Below are 27945 nucleotides of genomic sequence, written 5' to 3'. Positions count from 1 at the left end.
TATTTTAGATGCTAATAAACACTATTTTACATTACAAAAGCATAACAGACTACTAAACTTCTTTTGGCACTATATGCTTATGTTAAGAGGTTGAGAGAAGATGAGGAATAAAGACAAAATTTTAATGATGATATATTTGCTATTATGTGTGGTTCTCACGTGTTTACAAGTCACAACATATCACTTTTTGTAAATGAACCACATGTTCATATCCTGCTGTTGGTATAAGGCCTGTTTTATATATAAAGGAACTTAGCTATTACATGCCAAATATTTATTTTTTTAAATTATACAGCAATTTTCCAATGTTGGAATTTAAAATTTTTTGTGTGTGTTCAAATTCACATGTCTTTCTCTTTATGACTTGGATTCTATAACTATCCCGAATGATCTTGTTCACTCTAAGGTTTTTTGTTTTGTTTTGTTTTGTTTTTGGCCATGCCCATAGCACAAGGAAGTTTCCAGGGCAGGGACTGACCCATGCAACAGCAGAGACCAGAGCGACAGCAGTGACAATGCTAGACCCTTAACCTGCTAGGCCACCAGGGAACTCCCAAGATTGTATTTTTAAAATTCACTCATGTTTTTTTCTAGTACTTCTACAGTTTATTTATGTATTTATTTATTTATTTTTGCTTAACCTTTCATACATTCCAATATTTTTTCATGTTAGGACTAAGTAAAGATCAAAATTTGATTTTTCCCTAATTGGCTAGCCAGTTATCACAATACCACTTATTGAATAATGATCTCCTTCTACCCACCTCTGACCAATTTGATAAGCTATTTCTTGGTATATGAATTTCTTGCTCTCTAGGTCATACGGACTTCCAAAATACACTCTTGAAATAAACTACCAAACTGTCTGTTCCAATTTTTATGCTTCCACTGAGGTAAGAGGTAGATGGGCCCTGGGCTGAGAATGGCTAGGATTTGTTAGGCCAAGTAAATTGGGCCTTGTTTCTCTTTGACAGCTCAAGGAAAAAGTTAATTGGCAGGAGCTGAGCTCTACTGGAGTAGAAAGATAAGACGACCACATCAATCACCCCTGGGGTCAAGAGCTCCCCAATTACACATGCGCATGCAGTAAGACTCCTGGGGGTCAAAAAGAGAGGGGCACCAGGCCATAAGTCTTGATACCATTCTGACACCAGCTGCTTTGGAATCCATCTTTGCTAAAAGATGTTCACATATCAGGAAGGGTCCTGTGTCCCGTCAGGTGTGAAAAATAAAACAATTGCTAAAGGTAAACAAAGACCCAGAAGAACTGTCCTAATAAGTGATTCGAATCACCTCTCTGGTTGGTGCGCTCCTCATTGAGGCTGAGGCCGGCACCCACACTCCTCTTTAGAGTGTGCATTACTTCTTTGCTTCTACTTCTTCTCTGTGTGCTTTCCCACATGCTGTACCCATTTTCACAGTTTGGCCTCCTTGGAACATTCTAGTTTTCAACAGGGGTCAAGAATCAGGGCAATTCTGCTCTTAGTCTCTAGTTAGTTTAGCGGCTGGGATTCCTGGTTTTCAACCGGGCTGCCTAGGTTCAATTCTTGAAAATTAAGCAGAAAATTAAAAAAAAAAAAAAAAAAAGGAGTTCCCGTCGTGGCGCAGTGGTTAACGAATCCGACTAGGAACCATGAGGTTGCGGGTTCGGTCCCTGCCCTTGCTCAGTGGGTTAACGATCCGGCGTTGCTGTGAGCTGTGGTGTAGGTTGCAGATGTGGCTCGGATCCCGAGTTGCTGTGGCTCTGGCATAGGCCGGAGGCTACAGCTCCGATTTGACCCCTAGCCTGGGAACCTCCATATGCTGCGGGAGCGGCCCAAGAAATAGCAAAAAGACAAAAAAAAAAAAAAATTAAGCAGAAAATTAAGATCTTGCTCCAAGCCATTACTCACTGCTGTCTCTCCGAGATCACTACCAGCTGGAAAAGTGCTTATTTCCTCAAATTCTCATCAATATCCTATAATATTTCAATAGCTTTTTCTAAGCGGCAAAAAAATAAGTACTTTCATTCCCACTTCTTTGATTACTAAATAAACTGTACTTCATTGTACATTTGTTCATACTTACAGCCCTCAATTTTTTCAATGATTATTCTGTTCATATTTTTTGCCCATTTTTACACTGGAACATTAGATTTATTTATTTATTTATTTTGTCCTTTTAGGGCCGCACCAGCCATATGGAGGTTCCCAGGCTAGGGGTCGAATTGGAGCTGTAGCCGCAGGCCTACGTCAGAGCCATAGCCACACCAGATCCGAGCCATGTCTGCAACCTACACCACAGCTCATGGCAACGCCGGATCCTTAAACCACTGAGTGAGGCCAGGGGTCAAACCCACAACTCATGTTTCCTAGTTGGATTCATTTCCACTGCGCCACAATGGGAAGTCCTCTCTTTGATTTTAAATCTTTCTTATTTACTTCCTCTTAATATTTACTAATTTTGTTTTGTTTTGAAGAGTTTTAAAACTCTTCTTTAGACACATCTTTCATTACTTTATATGCTCACAAAATCCTTTCTGAGGATGAGATCTGCTATCAACATATTTACCATTTCTGGTATTCTCCATTCTTTTCTTTTCTTTTCTTTTTTTTTTTTTTTTTTTTTGCTTTTTAGGGCCACACCTGAGGCATATGGAGGTTCCCAGGCTAGGGGTCGAATTGGAGCTGCAGCTGCTGGCCTAAGCCACAGCCCCTAGGGATCCGAGCTGCATCTGAGAACTACACCACAGCTCATGGCAACACCATATCCTTAACCCACTGATTGAGGACAGGGATTGGACCTGCCTCTTCATGGATATAAGCTGGATTTGTTGCTGCTGAGCCACAATGGGAACTCCTCTTCATTCTTTATGAAAGTGGATCCAAGTTTCATCTCCTGTTTGGTGTCATTTCTCTCCAACCTGAAGAACATCCTTAAGCATTTCTTGGTGTTGCAGGTTTCGTAGCAATAAACGCTCTCAAGTTTTGTTTATTTGAAAAATATCCTTATTTCACCTTCATTTTTATGGATAGTTTTGATGAATATGGAATTCCAAGTTGATAGCTTTATCCTTTCAGAACTTTAAATAGGTCATTCCAATCCACTGTCTTCTGATCTCCAAACATTTCTGAAGCCATCCTTCACTGATATTTTGATTCCTTTGTAGCAACAGCTTTTTTCTTTTTTGGCCGCCCAGAGGCATTTGGAGCCAGGGGCACATGGAGTTCTGGGGCCAGGGATCAGATCTGAGCCACAGTTGCAGCAACACAGGATCTTTTAACCCACTGTGCCAGGCCAGGGAATCACACCTGCGTGCTGGCACTGATCCGGTTTTGCCCCAGTGGAACTGTTGGTCTCTTTTCTTTTGGCTGCATTAACATTTTCTATCTTTGATGTTCAGCAGTTTGACTAAGATATGGCTAGATGTGGTTTTCTTATAATCACCCCAGTTGGGGTTTTATGAACTTCTTCAATTTGAAGTTTAAATTAAACCAAATAAGTGAATTTTTTGGCAATTACTTCCTTACATATTTTTACCCTACCATCTATTTTGTCTTTTATTTCTCCTTCAACTATTCACATGTTAGTTTAAAACTGTCCCATTGGCCGCCAAAGCTCTGTTCACTTTTTGTAATCTTTTTTCTCCGTATTCTTTAGACTGGCAAATTTTTATTGATCTGACTTCAGGTTCATCAACTTTTTCCAATCTGTTATTAAATCCATTGAGCAAAATTTTTATTTCAGATATTACACTTTTCAGTTCTAGACTAATTCTGCTCCTTTATAGTTTCTATTTCCCTGCTGAAATTGCCCATCTGTTCAGTCACCATGATCATGCGTCTCTCTTTAGGCCATTGAATATATTACAGTTACTTTACAGTCTGCTAATTCTGCTAATTTTAGGGTCTGCTACCATTTTGGGGTGGATGGTCTTGATACCAAAGTCATATTTTCCTAATTCTTCATATGTCTAGCGGCTGCCTATTATAAACTGGATATTGTGGATGATATGCAGTGGAGACTTTTATAGCTTCCTATTTTCTCTGAGGAGTGAGGATTTTTATTATACCTGCCAGTTATCTCTTGGCTAATAAAGTCAAACTTGGGAAGGCTTGGTTTTATGTTTTAGAATGGGTCTTCTGAGCACAAATGTTTGCCAAGCCTCTTTAGTTTGGTGGGAATTGAACACCAAATCCTGTCTTCCCTGTAGAGAATAGAAGCCAAAATCTCTAGTCAGTCTTTTCTGCCTGATTCCTATTATTTTCCATTGAGCTCCTTGGAATCTCTCATGCATGTTCAGGGGACAACAAGGTATTTCAGGGGAGTTTACCGAATTTAGGGTTATCCTACTATAACTCTCTCCTTCCTGGGATTTATTCACTCAATTTCCAGATATTCTGGCAGTCCCCAACTCCATCCCCTGACACCTTAAGCCAGTAAGACTTTAATTTTCTGCTTGATTTCCAGCTGCCCTATGCTGCATGGACCTTTCCTCAAGAGGAAAGCTGTATAACACTTTGAGGGGAAAATATCCAGCAGTTTTCCAAAGGACCCCTTTACCTAAGGGCCTGAGATACAGTATTCTTGAATCTGTACATGATGCTGTCATAGGACATTTTAGCTAAAGCTTAGTATGCATTTGTTATCGCTACAATATTAACAATTATTCTACTACTTTAAAAAAATGATCTTTTAAAAGCTTCTTGCACTAATACTTGCAACTTTAATGGGTTCTAGGAATAACTAAATTTGTTAAAAAGTAATCTGTATAAGCATTAATTTATTCTTTCAACAAAAATGTTCGGTGCCTATAGTGTGCCAAATGCTCTCTAGGTGGTAGATATACAATAGTGAATAAAAGAGACAAGGCCTCTGTTTTGTGGAACTGTCATTCTAGTGCACCCAAATCAAGCAGTGAACAAAGATATTTCAGATTTCCCCAAACACTAGTATAAGAGACTTTGCAAAGATATAAATTATAATAAGGTGATTCCTTTTTTCCATAAGCATAATTTTGACAGAAAAAATACTTGTCAATATTTTAAAACTTTCTTTCTAAAAGACTATACATTATATGCTTTTGCCACCACTCTTATTTTTCATAGTGACAATGGTTTTCTAGAACCATAAATAACAGACAATTTAAACTGTACAAAGAGGAACCGCTAGCTATCTGAGCAAATGATTTAGTATAGAGAAAATTAATTTAGCTCACTGTGCCTAACTTTAGGAACCAATGTTGGTAAACAGCAGAGGATATCCTTGAAACGTGACTCACTTTGGCCTTGCTCTTCCTCTAGTATTAAGGAAAGGTTCCTAAGGCAGTGAAAAAAGGAAATATCTATCTTCCTAACATCTCCTGCATACAAACAACCTATCGAATTTAAATATGGCTAAGTACAGTTTAATGTAATAGTTAACTACCAAAGAAGAGAATTACTCATTAAAAGCCATTCTTTGATCACACCACAACTAGAAGTGATGTACTAGAAATGATATATCTGCACGCAAGCCAATTTTGGCCCAAAGTAAATAGAGCTTTTGTACATCTGAACAAGAAATTCATTAAAATAAGTCTGAGGTATTAAGTTGTTTGGATTTTTACATACGGCTTTCTCTGAACAGTATAAATCACTGAAGTTCATTATAATTTTGATATTCCTCAGAAAGGTTACTTAAATGCTTAAGGTTATTTTTAAGTTATATCATTCATCTTGCCAAAGTCAAATGTGGAAATGTCATATTTTCCTCTAATAAATTTATTCCCCCAATATAGCTGGAAGTTCAGCCACTGTGGCAATGCAGAGTATGGGAATAATTCTTCCTGTCCAAATAATATTAAAGAGATAGACTCTCTTACAAAAACTAACTTATTAAACATATCTTTATACAGTCTGCTAAGGTAAAAATATAATAGGCACAGTAATAAATTTTCAGAGGATAAAAATGATTAAAATAACAGCTAATACATGGACAGCCTTCAGAGAAATCCATGAAATCTATACAAATGTATACTAAATTGTGAACATATGTATATTCTAGGGATAGAATCCATAGCTTTCAATTGATTCTCCAAGGAGTCTAAAATGTAAGAAAAGGTTAACTGTTACTGCTATATTGGAATTTAATTTGCCAGTAAAATTAACATCAATTTCTGAAATCTTTTCTGCTCTAATTTACATTATTAGTACAATATTCATATTTGTTCTCATTGTTAGTTCAGTTGGAACATCTTCTATTCCTTTAGGATCTGAAGTTGTAGTTCCATCCAAAGGAGTTAAGTTTGAGGGAAAGTTAAAAAACAACATTCATCTCTAAACAAATGTCTCAGATTCATAATGCAAGAATAAATATAAGGTATGAAGATGGCTTAGAATCATCCATCACATATTTAAAAAAATCTAATAAATAAAGGCTAATTGTTGTATATTCAAAAGTGTTGATTATAAATACATGATGAAAATACAGAGCTATTAGGTCGTCTTCACTTAAAATAGCAATTGTCACTTTTTTTTTTTTTTTTGCTTTTTAGGGCCACACCCCTGGCATATGAAGTTCTCAGGCTAGGGGTCAAATTGGAGCTACAGCTGCTGGCCTGTGCCACAGCCACAGCAACACGGGATCCGAGCTGCATCTGTGACCTACACTACAGCTCACAGCAACACCAGATCTCTGATCCACTGAGCTAGGCCAGGGATTGAACCTGCATCCTCAGATACTAGACAGATTCATTTCTGCTGCAATACAACAGGAACTCCCAGAAAACATTTTTTAAGGTTTATCATACCTCATATAGTCAATAACAGTATCTCTATTTAAAATGTAACAGACAAAAAGAAGTAAAATATTTGATGCCCAATGAGAGTCAGTAACAGTGCTAGAAATACAACCTAAATGCCTTTTAATTACTGAAATGTCTCCTCAGAAACATGAACATGTTTTATGCAGATCCAAGAAATCTGGGTTCTCTGGATAGCTACCAAGTGGTTTTGTGGCTTTAGCTCAGCAATAACTTCTCTATATCATATCACCTTTGGCAGAGATGATGTTTTATACTCACCTGTTTCATTTTCCTTCCACTCACAGGTAGATGCGGCCATGTGTCCAGTCCTGGCCAATGCAATGTGAATACAATGATACATGCCCTTTCCAGGACTAGTCATCCCTTCAAACATCCTTTGAGCTCTCTCTTTTCCCTCACTAACTGACTGAATATAGTAATTCTAGTGGTTGACTCCAAGCAGGTCTTTGCGGACAGGTGAATCACAATATGGAAGGAAGTGGGATGCCCAAGTCATCCACATGGTTCTTGTATTAAGTGAGAAATTAACCTTTGGAGTGTTCTACTGTGAGATTTTGGGGTTGTCTATTTCAGACATAACTATCTTACCCAAGATAGGATAAAATGAGGTAATAACGTAGAGTAGTTTGGCGGGTGGATTTTAAAAATACTACACATATTATGGGGTAAAGATAGCATATATTTTATTCAGACATTAAAGCATGGACTTTGGAGTCACAAAGTTTGGATTCAAGTTCATATTCCAACACTAATTAGCTAGCTGTGTGACACTGGATTAAATTACCAAAACAGGAGTTCCCGTCGTGGTGCAGTGGTTAACGAATCCGACTAGGAACCATGAGGTTGCGGGTTCAGTCCCTGCCCTTGCTCAGTGGGTTAACGATCCGGCGTTGCTGTGAGCTGTGGTGTAGGTTGCAGACGCGGCTCGGATCCCGCGTTGCTGTGGCTCTGGCGTAGGCCGGCAGCTACAGCTCCGATTTGACCCCTAGCCTGGAAACCTCCATATGCCGTGGGAGCGGCCCAAAGAAATAGCAAAAAGACGGGAACAAAAAAAAAAAAAAAAAGAAAGAAGAAAAAAAGTACTAAAACAGTTTATTCAATTGTAAAATAGGAATAACAACCTATAGTCCACATGATTATTACCAGGATTAAATAACATATATAAAGAATCCAGGATAGAGTATGACATATTACTTAAAAATATTAGCTATAAATATCTGAGATGGCACAAATATAACTAAACCATTTACTGGATAAAACTGTTTAAAAGATTATCATGCTTAAGGTTAGAAATAAAATGAAATAAATTATTGGCTGTGAAATTGGCTTTTCTAATGTAGTCTAGCCACTTGCAAGTTTGGAACACATCATTATAGTACATAAATTTCTCCAAAATAAATATAATGTTTTCAGCCTTCTTATGTATGTATGTGTGGTCTAAAATTAAACATGGAATAAGTAATTTCAACTAACTACTTCTAAGCAGGGGAGGTGGAGATAATTCAACAGATCATGAGCATAGCCGCAAGTCAGTTTAGCAGCACATTTTTTGGAAAGTGAATGCTTACCAAGAACTCAAACATACTACCTTGAGCTCCTAAGGTAACTTAGGATAACTTCTACGATCTCCTAGAAACATAAACTAAAAGTTCAGAATAAACTATTCCCATATGCCATAAAACCTCCCCCAAGAGATAGTTCTTAAACAGCCTCACACACACACACCTGCCACATTTACCTATTTAAGCCAATTCTTGATTGGGAGATAAGAGAGAATGGTACTTTGTGGTTTCAATCATATTCATTACAAATAATACTCATTACTCAATCCATTACAAAAAATAAGAAAAAACATTATTCATTCCATTTCTCTTAAAAAATTTTTAAATATTTTAAAATATTTGGACCAGCTTGGACTAGCCCCTTCCAAGCACTCTTTGTTAAGGAGAGCAAACAATGTGCCAATAGGGAAAAGGGAAGAAAAGCACAGTGCAAAACGGGTGGTATGAGGGAGTGCCCAGAGACACGAAGACATTTTTAAATAGGTTTTTAAAAAGATATTTAGCTGTCAAAGATTTTTTTGAACTCGTTAACACTCATTGCTACCTATCAACAGAAGGGAGATATTAACTTAGTCTGAGATCTTAGTCAAGTCTGTCTACTTTCTGAATTTCAACTTCTTTTTTGAAAGCTAAAGTTGATTGGACAAGATAATATCTAAGGTCCCTTAGTTCTAAAAGACTATGATTCTAATTAAAAATAGACAGTTGTTATACATAGCATACTCTAGGATTAAAAGTGTATAATATTTTCTGAGATAATTTTACCTCTGTTCTTTTAAAAATATCTGCAGGCGTTCCTGTCATGGCTCAGTGGTAACGAACCCGACCAGTGTCCATGAGTCTGTTGATTCGATCCCTGGCCTCGCTCAGTGGGTTGGGGAGCTGTGGTGTAGGTCACAGACATGGCTCAGATACCATGTTGCTGTGGCTGTGGTGTAGGCCGGCAGCTGCAGCTCCAATTCAGCTCTAGCCTGGGAACTTCCATATGCCACAGGTGTGGCCCTAAAAAAGAGAAAAAAAGAAAAAGAAAAATATCTGAAAATTCTCTTAAGTGTTAGTATATTCTTTAGTCTCATTCCAGTGGAATGAGTATTTTATTTGCAAACTGAAACTTTACAAGTTTCATCATTAATCTGAATAATTCTTCTAGGACAATTACAAACATTAAGTGTTTCGGCTAATTTTGTCTTAATCATTTTTTTTTGGAAGGATTTTTTTTTTTTTTTTTAAGCTGATTTGTCTCTTTCTCCTAAAGAATATGAGGAATGGGGGAAGAGGAAACCTCTGTCCAGGGTAAATCATTATGTGTGTGGTGTGCTTAATTTTATGACATATGTACAAAACGAGGTAGCAGAGGCTGGAAGAGATATTTGGTAGAAGTCCTAAAAGCTGTTTTTAAAATTTTCTTCAAATTATAAAGTAATTCTCAGAAGGAACACAATCTCTTGGGAAAGAAGAAGCACAATAAGCAAAATCTATCTATTTTCCTTCAGATACACAACATTCATATAGCCTCTCTCTAAACATGTCCCCCCAAAATAAAATCAAAACTGAAATACAAATGAATTCCCTTAATTCTGTAAGGGAATAAAACAAGTAGAGGGGAATTTTTTTAAAGAAAGCAGAATCTATACATGAATTACAAAACAGGTAAACAATCATAAAGGTTCATTACTGTTACGATTTTCTCATTAAGAATTCAAAAGAAACAAAATAGGTTTATAATTATAAAACATACTATACATTAGACATTTAATGATAGAATTTAACTATAGGAAGGATCAATCTAAAGACCAATTTGAAAAATCAGCAGGGCCGAGGTAGGGTGACCCCGCTGGAGCTGCCACTGCCAGCAACATGTTCAAGGTAATTCAGAGGTCCGTGGGGCCAGCCAGCCTGAGTCTGCTCGCCTTCAAAGCCTATGCATCACCAAAAAAGGACTCACCTCACAGAGCTGCTATGAAAGTTAATGAGCTTTCACTCTACTCTGTTCCTGAGGGTCAGTCTAAACGTGTGGAAGAGCCAAGGATCCAACTTGAAGAAAGCCATCTCCATCCAATCTCTAACATTATTGCGAACCATATACAAGTTGGTGTCAGGACATGTACTCCCAAACTAAGCCCAAGATGCAAAGTTTGGTTCAATGGGGATTAGACAGCTATGAATATCTCCAAAATGCACCCTCCTGGATTTTTTCCAAGGCTTGGTATTAACTGGTTTTGCTGGGGTTGTTGGACTTCTTTTGGCTGGAGGTTCAAAAATAAAGAAGCTGGTGTAACCACCTGGTTTCATGGGATTAGCTGCCTCTCTTTATCATCCACAACAAGCCCAGGTCAGTGGAGAGAAATTATATGACTAGGGTTTACGAGGATACACAGTCATAGAAGGTGAGGAAGGAGAACTTTCAAAAGCCAGAAAATGTGAAGAATTCACCTGGAAATAAGTAGAATACTCCACGCTCTGCCCATTTAAATCAGTTATAGGTAAACACTGGAAACTCCATATGGTAAAACAACAGTATTTCTACAGAAAAATGGCAGGGAATTCATTATTGAATGTAGTAAATTGGCATTTTTTCTTCAGGAAAAACTATACTAGGGCTTTTTGTTATTTTGGGTGATGCCATACTACAAGTGGACTAATCTGAAATTCTTTAACCTAGAGATAATATATAAGCCTCAGAACTCCTCTTTATCATGTTACTTTTTTTTTTTTGTCTTTTTGCCATTTCTTGGGCCGCTCCCTCGGCATATGGAGGTTCCCAGGCTAGGGGTCTAATCAGAGCTGTAGCTGCCGGCCTACACCAGAGTCACAGCAACGCAGGATCATTAACCCACTGAGCAAGGGCAGGGATCGAACCCACCACCTCATGGTTCCTAGTCGGATTCGTTAACCACTGCGCCACTACAGGAACTCCTTATGTTACTAACATTCTAAGTTAAAAAAGAAAAAGAAAAATCAGCAATCAAGAGACAAAAGGGAACGAAAATAAGTTATGGAGATACAAAAAATGAAAAGGCTACAAACCTGCAACTATTTCACAAATATTAGTTATGCACAGGTGCATCTGTGAGATACCTATTTGCTCTTCTCAGAATATTGCACCAACTTTATTTGGCTGTGGAGCCTATCCTTCTTGTGACACTAGTGTTCCAATTTAACCTTATACTTTGTGAGAAAGTAAACTGTAGTCTAGAGCTACTCGGTTGAATATATCATTATCAGCCACATGAAGCTAAGTTTAAATGACTTAAAAACTTTTAAAAATTAAATTTCAGTTCTTCAGTTGCACTAGTCACATTTCAAATGCTCTACAACCATACGTAGCCACGAGCTACCATACTGGATAGTACAGGTGTACAATATTTCCATTATTGTAGAAAGTTCTACTGGACAATGCTGGTCTAGCGATTATTTGATTCATCTATACAGCTAATGTGGCACAGCCAAAGTCTCAGTCCTCTTTGTCCTATTTTACTTCCTAGACAAGGACTTCACTAATCACCTGGTTTCTGAATGATCATGTCGGCATTTTTGTTAAGTTCTGCTTACAAATCTCCATTCGCTTTTCAAACTTTGCATGACATTCAAAGCCTTCCACAAGCTAGTCTTAGTCTCTCACCATTCTCCTACATAAAAATATACTCTGTGGAATTCCTGTTGTGGCTCAGTGGAAATAGTATCCATGAGGATGTGGGTTCGATCCCTGGCCTTGCTCAGTGGGTTAAGGATCTGGCGTTATCATGAGCTGTGGTATAGGTTGCAGATGTGGCTTGGATCTGGTGGTGGTATGGTGTAGGCTGGCAGCTGTAGCTCTGATTCAACCCCTAGCCTGGGAACTTCCATATGCTGCGGGTGTGGCCCTAAAAAGCAAAAACAGTCTAGCCAACCAACCTACTTGTTAAGTATATTAACAAAACAGTTTCATCTCTATGACATTTCCTATGTCTTTGTCTCTGCCTGAAATACTCTTTTCCATCTTCATACTCCACTTATTTAATGTTCTTTCAAGGCCCACCTCCTTTCGTATCTCCACAAATCATTTTAGGTCAGTAATTATAGGTAAACTACTAAAAATTGTTCCCTACTTTTATTTAGAAGTTTACAATTTTCTAAATACTTCACCTAGACATTTTACTGTGATTCTTTGCTAGAATGTGGGGGAAAAGTTAAACAGAATAAAAGTAGCCAGGAGTGTGTCTCTGTGTGGTGCCGATTACAATTTTTTAAAGGGTGATCAGAGTTTACTGAAAAGATGACAGTTAAACAAAGACTTGAAGAGAGTTAGTCATGTGGAAATCTGGGGAAAGAGCACCCAAGGCAGAGGCAAGAGCCACCACAAAGGCCCTAAGGTAGGAATGTGCGTGGCATGTTCACGGAATATCCCAGAGGCCAGAATGTGGCCAAAGGGAAATGAGCAAGACAAAGAATATATCAGATAAGTCAGAATGTTATGGGGCCAGGTTGCATAGGGCTTTATAGGCCACTGTAAGAATGTATGGCTTCTATTCTATGTGAGATGTGAAAATTTACAGGGCTTCTAAACAGAGATAGTTTATAATATGAATAATTTAAAAGGATGTTAAGAATAGAATGGGTAGGAGGAGTTAAGGATAGTAACATGGAGAAAAGTTTAAAGGCTACTACAATACTCTAGCAGCAAATGATGGATATAAGATATGTTTTGAAGGTAGAACTGACAGATTTTCTAATGATTTCCAAGGGGATTTGGGCCTGATAAATCAGGACAGAAAGAGCTTTCCACTGAAATGTAGAAGGCTTGTGAAAAGAACAAGTTTTAGGGAGGACCTAAGAATAGGGGTCTGGAGTTCCTGTCGTGGCGCAGCGGAAACGAATCCTACTAGGAACCGTGAGGTTTCGGTTCGATCCCTAGCCTTGCTCAGTGGGTTAAGGATCTGGTGTTGCTGTGGCTGTGGTGTAGGCTGGCAGCTGTAGCTCTGATTAGACCCCTAGCCTGGGAACCTCCATATGCCGCGGGTGCGTCCCTAAAGAGACCAAAAAAAAAAAAAAAAAAAAAAAGAAAAAAGAATAGGGTTCATTTTCAGACATTTAAGTTTGAGATGCCTTTTATATCTCAGGTGAGAATACACATCCAAATACCCATATGACAAGCCTGGAGCTCGGGGAAAAGTCTGCCCTAGAGCTACAGTTCTGGAGAGTTCCTGCTGTGGCACAATAGAATCAGCAGTGTCCCTGGGACGCAAGTTTGATCAGTCCCCATCCTGGCACAGTGGTTTAAGGATCTGCCAGAGGAGATCCAGCAAGGGAGAAAGATAAAGTGGAAGGAGAACCTTTTCAGAATCACACCTTCACAAGACAAAACCTATTGGTCTATCCCTATACTTATGCCCTCTCCTAAATATAAACTGTCCTAAGAAGTCAAAAACAAATAGGAGCAAACTGGGAAGAGGAGCAAGGGAAGGATGGATGTGAGAGACAATAACAATGTATCTTACAAGATATAAACTATTTCTCGGGCTTGTTCAAACTTGAGGGTATTAAGACACTTCCTCTGATATTTCTAAGAAAGGATCAAAATTCTAAAGGAAGGGCTGTCTAGTCTCTGATAATCACAATGCATGGTACAAAACAAAGATAAACACAGATCTTTTTACTTTTCCCTGTATATTAGTTTCCCATAACTCATTACCACAAAGTGGGTGACTTAACAGAAATGTATTTTCTCAGTTCTGGAGGCTAAAAGCCTCAAATCCAGGAGGGTTACAATCCCTTTTGGGGTGGCAAGGGAGAATCCATTTTTTGCCTCTTCCATGTTCTAGTGATTACAAGCACTCCTTGGCTTGTGGCCACATCACTTCAATCTCTGCCTCCATGGTCACACTGCTTCCATCTCTTATGTGTATCTTCCTCTCTTCTGTCTTAAGTTTCCCCTGCTTTTCCCTTACAAAAACAACTTGTCATTGAATTTTTATCCACCCAGATAACTCACGATGATCTTCTCAAGATCCTTTATTCATCTGCAAAGACTTCTTCCAAGTAATGTATCATTCACAAGTTCCAGAGATTAATACGTGAACACAGCTTTTTGAGGGCCACGATACCGCACACTACAGGATTCCAGAAATTTTTTTAAGTACTTTAGTAAAGTGTGTTATGCTTACGTAAAAAGCCAAAGGACATTCATCTATAACTTTACAGTCATTACTATTATTTATTTATCTTTTTAGGGCCACACCTGCAGCATAGAGAGATTCCCAGGCTAGGGCTTGAATCAAAGCTGTAGCCACTGGTCTATGCCACAACCATGCCAGATCTGAGCCACATCTGCAACCTACACCACAGCTCACAACAACACAGGATCCTTAACCCACTGAGCAAGGCCAGGGATCGAACCTGTGTCTTCATGGACACTAGTCATATTTGTTTCAGCTGAGCCATGACAGGAACTCCCTATTACTATTTCTTTTTAATGAAAATATACAGCTATAAGAAGACATCCATTTGATTTAGCTCTGTTTGGCTATGTATAACTGCTTGCCAGGTAACCAATGCAACCCCTGATCTGGATAAAAGAATCAGTCATTGTGCTCTACAGTAGATATCTTGTGATGACAAGCTTTTCTAAATGGTTGTTTTACTTTCCCCACTCAAATGCCCTTAATCAGTACAGCCCTCTATTTCCAGAGGACTTATTACACAATTTTGATTTAAGGATGCCTTTTTAAGTGTTGGTTATTCATACAAACAAAAACTGAAGGCTAAATTAATTCAAGCAATATTTAAATAGATCAGATGTTTAAAATCTGGAGCAGAGCTAGTCAGCTCTCCTGATTCATTGTGTTATAAGAACATCTTGTATTGATTCATTGTAACTTATTCCAAAGCAGGAGATAACAGAACCTCCATATGCAGTAGTCTCATGGGTACTTCTTCCTTTTGTTTTTACACTGAGAGTTGCTATGACAAGTTACTAATAATGAAAAAATCTCTTTTGTAACAGCCTTGTCTGAGTAGTTCAGAGTGTTTCAAAGACATAACTTACACTAATCAAATGAAATAGATGACAGCACATTCTCCCTCATTTTATAGACGGGGAAAGAGAGAGAGGCAGAGTGATTTGGGATAAGTTGTATAACCAAGAGAAGTCAGATATCCTGACTTTCCATTCAAATCAGTAACTATAATTCGATGACATCTGTGCTTCTGTATTTAGACTCAAAAGACATGCTAGAAAAAGACTACCAAAGAAATACAAGAATTTCTGTGGAAAGGAACAAACGTTTCATGTAAAAATGCCTCTAGAGCTGTGCTCCACTGTAACCACATAATGGATCAAAGACTTAGTACAAATAAAAGAATGTAAAGTCACTCATTAAAACATGCTGAGATGATAATTTTGGGATATGCTGGGTTAAATAAAACATACAACAAAATTAATTCCCCTGCTTCTGTTTACTTTTTAATATGGTGAACAGAAAATCTTAAATTACATTTATGACCTACATTATATTTCTATTAGATAGCCCTGCTGTAAAGAAAGTTAGGAAATAGTTACCTGACAATATATAGACTTTATTCAGTTAGCAAATACTTACCCAACACCTATCATTGCCAGGCTTTAAGCTAAGCGCTGTGTGAACAAAGAGAATGGTCCCTGATGTCACAGAGTTTACATGATCCTCTACACTTCTACTGCACATTTCTTATATACCATCTCATTTGTGGTAAATGCATAAGAATAACCTAAATTAGAATACTTTACCACTTAGGGAGCAAATGCCAATACGTGACTTAGAAATCACAAAATATAAACCATTAGGCCGTCTATTTTTGTGATACATTATTTACATTATTATGTTATATATGATTTTTCTGTAATCCCAATACGGTCTCATTTCCAATAGCTTCTGGTTTCTTGTTCCTTACCTCTAACTAGTTTGCTCCCTCCTATGGTTCGCTTCTACCAGAATGTCTCTTCAACTGGCAATCTTGCTTGCCATTCACATTACAACAGGGCTGTTTATATTTCCAGGGGTCTCCAGAGAGGGACAGAGGCTGAAAATGTTAAGTGTACATAATTTTAAGGGGCCGACTTCAGGTTTTTTTTGGACTCAAAACTAGGTTTTGAAGTTTTAGGGGGCTTAAACAAAGTAGGGTGATTTCTGAGGATTTTGTTTCAAAAGTTAATGCGAACTTATTTGAGGCCTAAAACAACTCCTCATTAGTTTTGTCCTATTGAGGCTTTCACATAAGAAAACTCTCCAGTGTAAAATTTCAAAAACAAATTAACAAGTAGCATTTCTTAAGAAATGACTTGTAAAACAAAATACTAAATAATATTGATAGGACAAGAATGTATAATGTTTTTTAGGCTAATGGCATAGATTTCAATAAGGTGTTATCAATAAACAAAATAACCGTTCAGGTTTTATTGACAGTTACAGAGAGAGCAATAAAAGCAAAAACTATTTTATCAGAAGGTGATAAGAAAGTATTACACATGGCAGCTACTGAGAAATAAAGTACCCAAGTTTTGAATACCCAAAATGACTTCATTGCCCTTTTTTAGTGGAATTCTACCAGCATCTGAAATACAGATGTGTTTAGCAAAGGAATATTATCCTTCAGGCTTTAGCTGTTAAATACCCAGTTGTTTCAATATTATACAAAGCTAACAAAAACTAATAGTTCATGACTTCAAAATAAAAAAGAAACAAAGAAAAATAATAATTACTTTTGATTGCAGAAAGAAATCACCCGAGGAAAATTCAGGTGATCTCCATAAGTAATTAGATTAACACTTTTCTAAAAAGGAATCAACCCCAAACCTCTTTAATTAAGGTAAAGTACTTCATTATATGGTCATAGGTCCTTTGAGTCGTCATTAAACTACTAGTACTGGCTTGCCAAACACAATGCAAATGCAATCAAATATAAATTTAGAAATACAACTTATCTTCACCCTTCAGCCCAAAATGGCCTAATTTTTTTATATGGGCTTCAAATGATAAAAGAGCATAAAGCTTAGTCAGCACGAAACTGGGCTGCATTTGACAATTAATTGTCACTTGTTAGTAGCATCAGAAAAACAAGTAATAATTCTTTAAGATTTCCTTCACAACCTGAGAATATAAGGAGGCAACTCTATATAAATGCAACAAAATTTATCCCCAGCTTACTCTCTGCCCAGCACCTGACTGAGGAATTTCATGTATTATCACAAATACTTGTTTTCCTTTTCCTCCTTGAAAAATTCAGAAAACTACACATATTTCAATCCTCAGTGCCCTCCAAATTGGGGAGATGGGGGTGGGGGACAGGCAAGAATGATTAGAAATCAAAGAATTTCTGTGATAAATCTAAATAAGTGTTTACTATAAAATCAGAACGTGCAATAATACACAAGAGATTCTTTCAAATGTTAAAAGAGATTGTTTCAAATTACCTATATTTAATTCCATCTACGACCCCTACAAGAATTGTATCATTGGTTCTGATTCCATTAAAGAGAGGCGACCCCAAGTGTCTTAACTCACAACTGCAAAAATATTACCTTTTGACTTCCTCTATTTCAAATTTGTGAAGTGCATTTGTTTTCCACTAAGATGCTGAAGTATCTTTAAAAACAGGTACTAATCTTAGTACTTTTCATATGTTAGGTAGAAAAAAACATGGTTTCACTTAGTCAATTAAAAGGCACCCAAAATTCTACAGGTCACCATAAAAATTTTTAAAAATCCAATACCAGTCAGATGTCAGTAAAATGGACTGTTCCTTAAACTCTAATGATCAACTGAAGCATCACCCAAGTAAAACAACACTATTTCAAGTAGTTACTATTTGAAGACTAAGAATTGAGTCGTGTTTCAACTCTTAAAATAATGTTACAGTTAAAAGTCAATCTTACTGGAATCCTCCTGGTAGTCACAGATACTGAAAAAATACACTAACATCAGTTGCCAAATATAATTTTTTCCTCGGAAATAAAATAGTTTCTGAGGACACATGAAGTTCGCTTATACTGTATACGGTCATTTGAGAATATTAAACCAAGAAATAAAAAGGGTTTTGTTGTTACATAGTTTGGTTTATTAAGTCCTAAGACTGAATTCTAAATCTTTACCATGGGATTCCACATAACAAGCAAAGGATATTTGAAAATAAGCTTTAACAACAGATCATAGCCATCTTCTAAATAGAAGTATTTACATTTTGATTCAGTTCTGACAGCTGTGTATTAAGGAAGTATAAACAGGCAAATATAGTAATAACAGCTTGACTGATAAAGAGAAGTGGAAGGATGGTCATTAAGATGGTTAATGGCATAACTGAAAACGAAATTCAGGCACACCGTCAGACTTCACATAACCAAAAGGTCGAAGAAATAGGATGAAATTTAAAAAATACACATGTAAATATAAATAAAAAAGACAGCCATGTTCTTACCAAAAAAAAAAAAAAAAAGCGGGGGGGCGGGGGGGGGGGGGAGAAAGATCACATACATTTTAACGCAACCGGACATAAGAAAGGATTGCTTTATTCCTCCACTGTTTACTAAAATACTACCATTTCCAGCCAATACCTCGGCTTGAAAATTGCAGTGGCACTTAAACGCTGTCCTTTGCAACGTCCACCCAACAGGACGTTCCGCAACCTTCTGAATAGTAAATATTAACCTGAATAAAGCATCGTTCGTATATTTCTATGTTCACGTACCCATGGAAAAAAAAATTAAGACCTTTCTTTCCCCCATATATAGCCCTAACCCTTCTCTCCCCTCTTTTATTTACTGCCCTTGTCACGAGGTTAATGAACCCTAAACTTATTTTCCTTCTCCCCATTAATGAAAACGAAGGGGGAGGGGAAAGCAACAGCAGAGGGCAACCCAGACGAAAGGAAAAACGGGAGATTAAAAATAGCGGCATTACTAGCTGGATGTAGGCTGAGAACTACCTGAAGGTCTAGCGTGAGGGGAACAATCGTGGAAGAACCCCCTCCCCTCAGAAATACTTTACCCCAAGACTACACCATTTTTCGTCTGTTTAATTTCTGCTTTTGCAGGGAGTGGCAGTTCTCACGGATGAACGTTCCCCGGTGCGCGCCTCCCTTTTTCCCCCGGGGTCCCCGGCCGCAGGGGTTTGGGGGCGCTGGCCCCGGCGCCGAATTTGCAGCGAGGCCCGGAAATCGGTCCCGTTAGAGCAGATTTCACCCATCAGGAATGCGCTCCGCCCCCGCCGCCTCCCCGCCGCGGCCGCCCTCCGCATAGACTGCTCCAGGGTCCGGGGAAGTGCAGGAGGGGAGCGCCGCCTCGGCCCATCACAACACCGCCTAGTCGGCCGCCGTCGCCCCAGACTGCCCAGGCCGGGAGGACTGGGCTCGGGGCGGATCCCAAGCCTCGCCTCCGCCCGCGCCGCTGAGAGGACGCCAGCGCCGGGTCGGGCGGGGGACGCGGAACCCGCCCGGGGCCTGACCCAGCCCCGCGCGGAGCAAGAGAAGGGGAGCCTATCCCCTGGGATTTCTGAATCTATTTTCGTCCGGGGGAGGGGCGCGAGGACAGCAGCCCGAGCGCCCCGGGTCGGAAACCGGAGCCGCCCCTGCCCTCCCGCTCTCGGGCGCAGCCTCCCGTACCCGCCCGTACCTTCAACTCCTCAGCGGGGCGGCGGGCGCCGGGCTGCGGGCGAGCAGGCCGATCTCCTGGCGGCGGCGGCAAAAGCTGGAGGAAGTACGGAGGACGGTTCCTCAGACCCGCCGAGGCGCCTCTCAGCTGGGGCGGGGGGAACGGAGAGGAGGGGTCCCGAAAGCCGCTTTCCCCAACTCCTCCTCCGCAGTTCTGTCTTGACGGCTGTTCCCGGGAACCAGCGCTGCAACTGCCATTCTCCCCTCCCTCAGCCCCCCGCTGTCTCCGCCCCCTCCTCCCACTCCTTCCTCCCGCCCCCACCTCGCCCCGCCCCTGCCCTGCGCACCGCCCGCGTGCCGTGCGTCATGGCGTCACGCCCACTGAGTCTGTCGCGGGCGGCTCTGGGACGCTGTCTTTCGCTTGCGCATGTTCATCCCGCGCCCGTCCACGAGCGCCCCGCCTGATACTCAGGCAGTCCGGTGTGTGTCCCCGGCGCCTCCTGCTTATCGCTGGCGCGGGGCCGTCTGCGGCACTTCCTGCCGCTCAGTCCGCAGGACTTGGCCCGGAGCAGGCCGGGCTGTGGGGCAGGTGTCTCTTCCAAGGACAGGTGGGGGAGGCTAGAGCTGCTCCCGAGGCGAAGAGAGATGCTGGCCTTGGGGACCCCGGCTTTCGGCGTTCCGCACGCCATTCTTTCCTTTGTGTTACGGTTCACCGTGAGATTGGCAAGCCAGGGAGAGCAGGGCCAGGATGCTGCAGCGAGTTTCTGCCCCTGTCTGCGAGGAAATGTCCTTCCCCGAGTGTGGCGATGCCCCCACCTCTTCGTTCTTTCAGAGTTAATAGACCGCATCTTTCCCCCGGGGCTGCCGGGAGCAGCACTTAGCCACAATTTAATACCATATGTGAGAGTGATATCACAAGTCGCTTAAGTATTCAGAATTCATAGTTCAGTCTTTTTTGATACATTCTGAATTACTTTTAATTAATCCAGCTTTATCTGTTCCATTCCCTTATATCCTTTAAGCCGGTCTACCCCTACCCCCTTTGAATTTTTTAATCTACACACAACTGGGTATCAGTTCTTCTTAGTTGAATAAACGCGTTCATTCCATTCCTTCTTAGCTGATTTCAAGATTTAGTCTCTCTTTGGAATACTGAGAAACAGGAATGTGATAGATGCTGGACAGAATGTCCTTTTGCCATCTGTTACTTAACTAAATATATCACCCTATCAATCCTTGTTTTAGTGTGTCTAATTTAAATTAGAAACAAACCAAGGAACTGTAGTCTCTCAGAGGTTACTTAGTATTGTTGGTAACCCAGTAAATGTTCACCAATTAGAAAACTAAACAAGCTAGGTAGTTTAGGTCTAAGTAACTTTGACAAAGAATCTTGAAATAATGATGGGTATGCTTATTTTCACTTATCAGAAGTTTTTTTTCAGTTTTATTTTGTAAATGTCTCTTGCATGACTTCATTTTTTATTTTTATTCTTTGTCTTTTTGTCTTTCTAGGGCCGCACCAGCACCATAGGAAGGTTCCCAGGCTAGGGGTCCAGTCGGAGCTGTAGCCTGCCTATAGCAGAACCACAGTAACGCGGGATCCTAGCCGCATTTGTGACCCACACCACAGCTCACAGCAAGGCTGGATCCTCAACCCACTGAGTGAGGCCAGGATCAAGCCTACATCCTCATGGATGTTAGTCAAGTTCATTAACCACTGAGCCACAACAGGAACTCCTATTTTTTTTAAATTGTAGTTGATTTCACTTATTACAAGTCTTAAAGCTGCAATATGCATTCAAATAGCATTCCATAGCATTATTTGAAGGCAACCAACAGTGTATTCAAATAGCATTATTTGAATACTATTCAAATAATGTAATCAATGGGATACTTTAAGCCTACCAATAGTACAAGAATAGTAAGTTAATTGGATATATAGAATCGCACCCATACATGATATAATCTTTCTTGGGAATATATCAACATGTTGAACATCTCAGAACAGATGGGGCATTGGCTTGGAAGGGAGTTTTGAGTAAAATGGCTCTGCTGAGTGGAAATGGACTTGTATTCTACATAGTTGTCATAATTTCCAGAGATACCTTTTCCTAGTTTTCTTCTTGAAAACTGCAAGGATTTCCTATTCTTCACTGTAGCAATATAAATCTATTAAGAAACAATCTATCAAATATCTCACCTCAAGTATCTCCCACAGGCACTTCAAACTCAGCCTATCCCAGAAAGAATGTTATCTTTTTCTCAAAATTTACCTCTTTCTTTCACCCAGGCCCAATCCAGAAACCTAGGATTCTTCACAGGCAGCCTCCTTTTGATCAGTTCTAATTCATATTTAACCGCCAAGTTCTGCTTATTGTGTCTCCTAAACATCCCTGCATTGCCCCTTCTGTATCTCCCTTTGCCTTTGGGGCAGTGGTTTCAACTCCAGCTGCATGTTAGAATCTCCTGCAGAGCTTTAAAAAATGTTGATGCCCAGGCTGCATCCACCAATTAAATCAGGATTGCTGAGGATGGCACTCAGGTGTTAGTATTTTTTAAAACTCCCCTGGTGACTCCAATACATAGCCAAGGTGGCAAACCACTGCTAGGGCCTCATCATTTCTCACTAGATTACTGCAGAAGCATAATAATTGGCCCTAGGTGACTTAAATTTTGGCAGCCTTCTCCCTTCTTTCCCTACCCTCTTCTAATTCATTCAATTTCATAAATACTTATTGGATGTCTAGTATGTTGGGTGGAGGAGTTTGCAGTTATCGAATCTGTGGGAACGGCAATGAAAAAGGCAGACCTTGTTTCTGCTCCCAGGGTGCTTACATTTGGGGAGGCGGAGTTGAGGGAGACAGAACAAATAACAAAGGCAGAAACAAAAGGAAATAAACTTACCAGAGTAACGTGTAGAAGCCAGGGAGGCTGTTACTTTAGGTTGGGATCTCAAACTAAAGTCCACTCTTCTGACATTTGAGCTGGATTCTACAAGACAAGAAGGAAGCCAGTAAGTTAAAAGGTGGGGAAGGCAGAGGAGACAGCATGTGCAAAGGTTCTAGAGAGACAAACTTGCCAAGTTCAAAAGGCCGAAACAGCGTAAGAGGGAACATGATGTAAGTTTAGAGAAGTTAAGAGGGAGCTAGATTATATAAGACCTTTGAAGGTCATGAGGAAGAGAATTCTAAATGGTTGGGATGATGTGTTACAAGAAACAATAGATTTTTAAGTGGAGTGACACTCAATTCATCTTTGGAAAGGATCACTTTAATTGTTCTGCAGATCAGATTGTGTCAGAGCAAGAGTGGAAACAGGGAGAGCAGTTAGGAGTCTACTACAGGAATCCAGGAAAGAAATCATAGTTCTTTGGACCAAGGTGGAGACAGAAGAGGATGGCTTGGAATTTGAGAGGCAGAATAGATACGACTTGCTTGGAGAGGGAATAAAAGAAAGAGGACAATGGGTTACAATAATAACTACTCTTTATTGAATACATAGTACATGACAGGCACTGCTTTAAGTGCTTTATAAGTATTAGGCTGTTTAATTATAAGAGTCCCAAAAGGTGGGTGCCATTATTATCCTATTAACAAACTAGGATCTGAGGCTCAAGAGGGTAAATCATTTGCACAAAGTTATATAACTGGAAAGTGGCAAGGGGGGAATTGGACCACACAGTCTATCTGGCACCAGAGTGCCTACCCTACTCCCACCCCTACCCCAGGCCCCTCCATTGGTGACACTGTTAGTGAAAATTTCTTCACAAAGCTACTTACCACAAATGCTCTCCTTTCTCTTCTCCTTTTGTCTCTCTCTCTCTCTCTCATGCATGAGCATCCACTTTTCTTTGTGCGTGCTATCTATGCTGCCTAGAATCTCCACTCCTCACTTCTCTGTCTGGCTCAATTTATCAACCTCCTCTGGTCCTTACAGGCTGACTTAAACCCATCTTCTCTGGCTCCACAGTAACGCTGTGCTTATCTCTATAACCCTCTGTGTGAAGCACTTCGGTATTATTTGTAGGTCTTTCCCACAAATATGAAGGCAGGTAGCTTAATGCCTGACACATAAGGAAGAAAGGAGGGAACCAAAGATGCCCAGTCCTGCACACCTGGCATGCCTTCCCTGGGCCATGGGAAGTACAAATGTGCAAAAAAGTATTGTCCCTGCCTTCAAGAAGCTTATAAGCCTGGCAAGGAACACACACATGGAAAAATCACTTGAATACAGGGGCAAATGTGTGATAAAGACATGTCATAGGAGCACAGACAGGACAGTGGAAGCAAGAGGCTCAGCTTTAGGATTCATTGGAAGAAAGGCAGGCAGGAACGAGAGCTTGGGGGCTTTGTTCTCCATCATCACTTAATGTGGCTTGGGACCTTATCCAGGGAAATTTGGAGATTCTCAATTGCCACAACTGATTCACAGCAATGTGCTACTTCCTGACTTCCCACTCTTACCTGTCCTTAGGTGAATTCGAATACTTCCTGACTTCCCACTCTTACTTGTCCTTAGGTGAATTCGCATACTGATTCCCAAGTTGGTTCTCTTCACTTCCTGGATGGGTCATAGAAATTTCTTCTTAGATAGTTCCCTCCCTTTTCTCATCTATGAGGTTTCAGAGCCTGGGCTCCAGCTGTGGGACCTTGGCAATGTTACTAAACTCCTCTGACCCACAATGTCGGGCCCAGTATGTAAGGCTGTGAAGGCTGTGCCCTGCATTACCACAGGGGGCGTCATGGGCATAGACCACATTGTGCACGGTGCCTTGTGGATGGGTACTTCACAGTGGCCCTCTCAACACGCCCCACCATAAAGTGGAGATGAAAATAGTGCCTACCCCAAATGGGTTATTCTCAGATACAGCACTTAGGCTTGGCACCTAGTAAATCATCAGTAAATATTAGCCACTATTATTAGGTAAAGGGAAACTTGTTAGAGTAGGAGATAGTCCAGCTAGGATTTTTTTTTTAGGGCTGCTCCTGAGGCATATGGAGGTTCTCAGGCGAGAGATGGAATAGGAGCTGCACCTGCCAGCCTACACCACAGCCACAGCAATGCAGGATCTGAGCTGCATCTGGACCTACACCACAGCTCATGGCAACACTGGATCCTTAACCCACAGAGCAAGGCCAGGGATCGAACCCGCAATCTCATGGTTCCTAGTTGGAATCGTTTCTGCTGTGCCATAACGGGAACTTCATAGCTAGAATTTTAAATATGGGGTCATCTGTATCCTGGCTTGGGTGCTCCTCTTAATTGTTAGGACCAAATCAGGCATCTGGAGAGGGGAGGCCTTTGCTCTTCAAAATTGAGAACCTAGGCCTCTCAGTGGAAAAGTCCCTCAGCTGGCTGAAGGCTGAGTGGCCCCGATCCACCTGTCCTGCCTGCTCCATCACTCACACCTAACCTTGCACAGGGGACCTGGCACTGTTTCCTCCCCACAGCTGGCCCAAGGAACTCTTCCTTGTGGGAGGGTCAGACTCCCAGAAGGGCTATTTAATCAGTCTTCAGGGTGATAGTTCTCAAAGTATATGTCAGAACCATCATTGCCAGAATCACCTGGGGTGCTTACTAAGATAGGATCCTGGGGGTCCTGAAATCTACTTTGTGTGCGTGTATGTCTTTTTAGGGCTGCACCTGCCGCATATGGAAGTTCCCAGGCTAGGGGTCGAACGGGCTAGCACTATGAAATTTGTTGCTCTGTTGACTCTCTCTGACAACATCTGGAAAGTATTTTTCTTTAGTTTTAGCACCTGGAATAGCTCTATTTCCCTTGTTTATTATCCGTTTGTTTTGTCTTCTGGATACCCAATTGTGGAACTGACAGTATGTTCCTTGACTATGAGGAAGCTTAGAGCCATGTATGCAGTCTCCTTCCAGCCTGTGTATAAGATTGAACAGGAAGCACTTTTCATACTTCACTTGACTCCTGACTTACATCCTCTGTTTCCATTTCTTCACTAAATTGAGATTTTTTTTTTTTCTGGTGTTATCTGTATCTGTAACCCACCTTCTTGTTGTAACAAGGCAGGTGTACAAAAATGTGTATGAACACATGCCCACAAACAAACTGGTACTGATTACTAGTTACATAACTGAGAGGGATTATTTTTAAACATACACAAGGAGTACTTGCTTCACATACAAAATATAATATTAACAAGTTAAGTGGCAGTGTAAGTAATGCTGGCTACAGTATTCTTTAACTGCATTATTATCTAGAAAGTGAAGATTCCAAACAAAAGCAAACAAGTGATTAAATTAATTTTCAAGCTGAAATATTTTTAGCTGTGACCCAGAACCTTATATGAAATCATTTAATGAGGAACACGCACAACCAAAACCACGTGGCCTAATTAGATAGCAATCAGGCGTGTTTACCTTCATGGTGAAATCCTGTGCTATTGGAGATGAAGAAAGGGAGAGGAGGAGGAGGGCCATCAGGGAATCAGATTTGGGGATGTATAGTCCAGATAATAATGATGACCCACTAGGAGGAATCTTTGGCCAGAAGCATGTGGCCTATAATAGTCTCTAGACAAAGGTCCTTCCTGTTGTCCTTGATAATACCACAGGGGGGAGGGGGCCTGACACTGTCTCTGTGAGGATGTGGGTTTGGTCCCTGGCCTGAGTCAATGGGTTAAGGACCTGGCCTTGCCGCAAGCTGCAGTGTAGGTCGCAGATGCTGCTCAGATCTGGTGTGGCTGTGGCTGTGGCGTAGGCTGCAGCTGGAGTTCTGATTCGACTCCCGGCCCAGGAACTTCCATATGCTGCAGGTGTGGCCATAAAAAGAAAAAAAAGAAATTCGGTTTAATGAAATATATATTTTATAACTAGTTTATTCTGGAGATTGCAGTGAATTTATAAGACATAAAGCTAGCCATTCTATGGATAGTATACGGAGTTATTTTATGAATAAATTGGGCATCTAGTTAAATCTGCTTCAGAAAAATTTTACCCTAAAATTATGGAGATAATGCTCTATATAGTGAAACCCGCTCTTTCCCAGCATGAATTTACCTATTTATCTTTCTAAAGATGGAACTACTTTTTAAAATATTAAACATTTCAGAGAATAAGGTAACAAACTCATATAGCTCCTAATAAAACAAATGTTAACATTTTCTCATATTTGTATTATTTTTTTCTAAAGCAAAAGAAATGAGACATTATGAGGTGAAGCCTACTTTGTACCCTGTCCCCCATTCTATTCCTTTCTTCCCCAGGTAACTGTTATCCTAAAAGTTTTACGTTTCTGGTCTATAGCTTTATCCTTTTACTACAAAAATGCATATTTACAAATAACATATTCTGTTGTTTTATGTCCCAAACATAGGTTTTACTAAACAAAATTTTTATGTAAATGATACTGTAAATTCATATCATTCTGCTTTTTTTTTCCTTTCCATACAACATTGTTTTCAAGATTTACCCATGTTGATGCATGGAAATCTAGTTTATTCATTTTAACTGCTATGTAAACGAGCATTCTTATAAATATCTCGTTGCATATATGGGAGAGTTTCTCTGGGGTATATGCCTAGAAGCAGAATTACTAAAGACACCCTTTTAAAAGTTTAAAAATACTGTAGCCCGTCTTGTGGACCCCCCTCTACTCCATCTATACTTGTAGGTGTTAATATTCAATGGGTGAAAAAGATACATGTGTGAACTGTGATTTTTCAGAGCCCTTCCAGGAAAAGGTCTAGAAATACAACTACAGGCAGATAAATGCGCATAAATCAAGTTCCATTTTATCTGTTTCCTCATCTTTATAATGAGAGTAATAAAAATACTTTCTTCTTAGAGTTTCCATGAGCATTAGAGAAAATAATGAATGTAAAGCATTTAGCACTGTGCCTGGCACTTATGAATAGCTCAGTAAATACTAGCTATGATCAATTATCTCATTTTAAGACAAGTAGGTTAGATTCGATGCATTGGCTTTTATTTGAAGGCAGTCTGTCAGAGAAAAAGAGAATTTTAAGGAAGAAA

General features: G+C 40.0%; 1 protein-coding gene and 1 pseudogene across 3 annotated transcripts in view; one reads left to right on the top strand and one right to left on the bottom strand.

Annotated features, from left to right (window-relative positions):
* The window catches only part of RNF19A (ring finger protein 19A, RBR E3 ubiquitin protein ligase), a 71332-nt gene extending 51228 nt beyond the window's left edge, over window positions 1-20104 (bottom strand). Inside the window, exons 1-2 of one of the 3 annotated variants that reach the window (XM_047783522.1) lie at window positions 19967-20104; window positions 16255-16383 (exon numbers count right to left, since the gene is read on the bottom strand). The gene's annotated coding sequence lies outside the window, so the exon portion shown is untranslated. Of the gene's footprint in view, window positions 1-16254; window positions 16384-19343; window positions 19573-19966 lie in introns of those variants that run through there. The other 2 variants (XM_047783521.1, XM_047783520.1) reach the window with 2 other exon arrangements.
* On the top strand, window positions 10204-10844 carry LOC125129140 (MICOS complex subunit MIC26-like; annotated as a pseudogene).
* Window positions 20105-27945: the final 7841 nt, after the last annotated feature.

Source organism: Phacochoerus africanus, chromosome 6, assembly GCF_016906955.1.
Source record: "Phacochoerus africanus isolate WHEZ1 chromosome 6, ROS_Pafr_v1, whole genome shotgun sequence".
Taxonomy (NCBI): Eukaryota; Metazoa; Chordata; class Mammalia; order Artiodactyla; family Suidae; genus Phacochoerus; species Phacochoerus africanus.
Note: the sequence above shows the minus strand (reverse complement) of the source record. Positions and strands in the feature narration are given on the sequence as shown.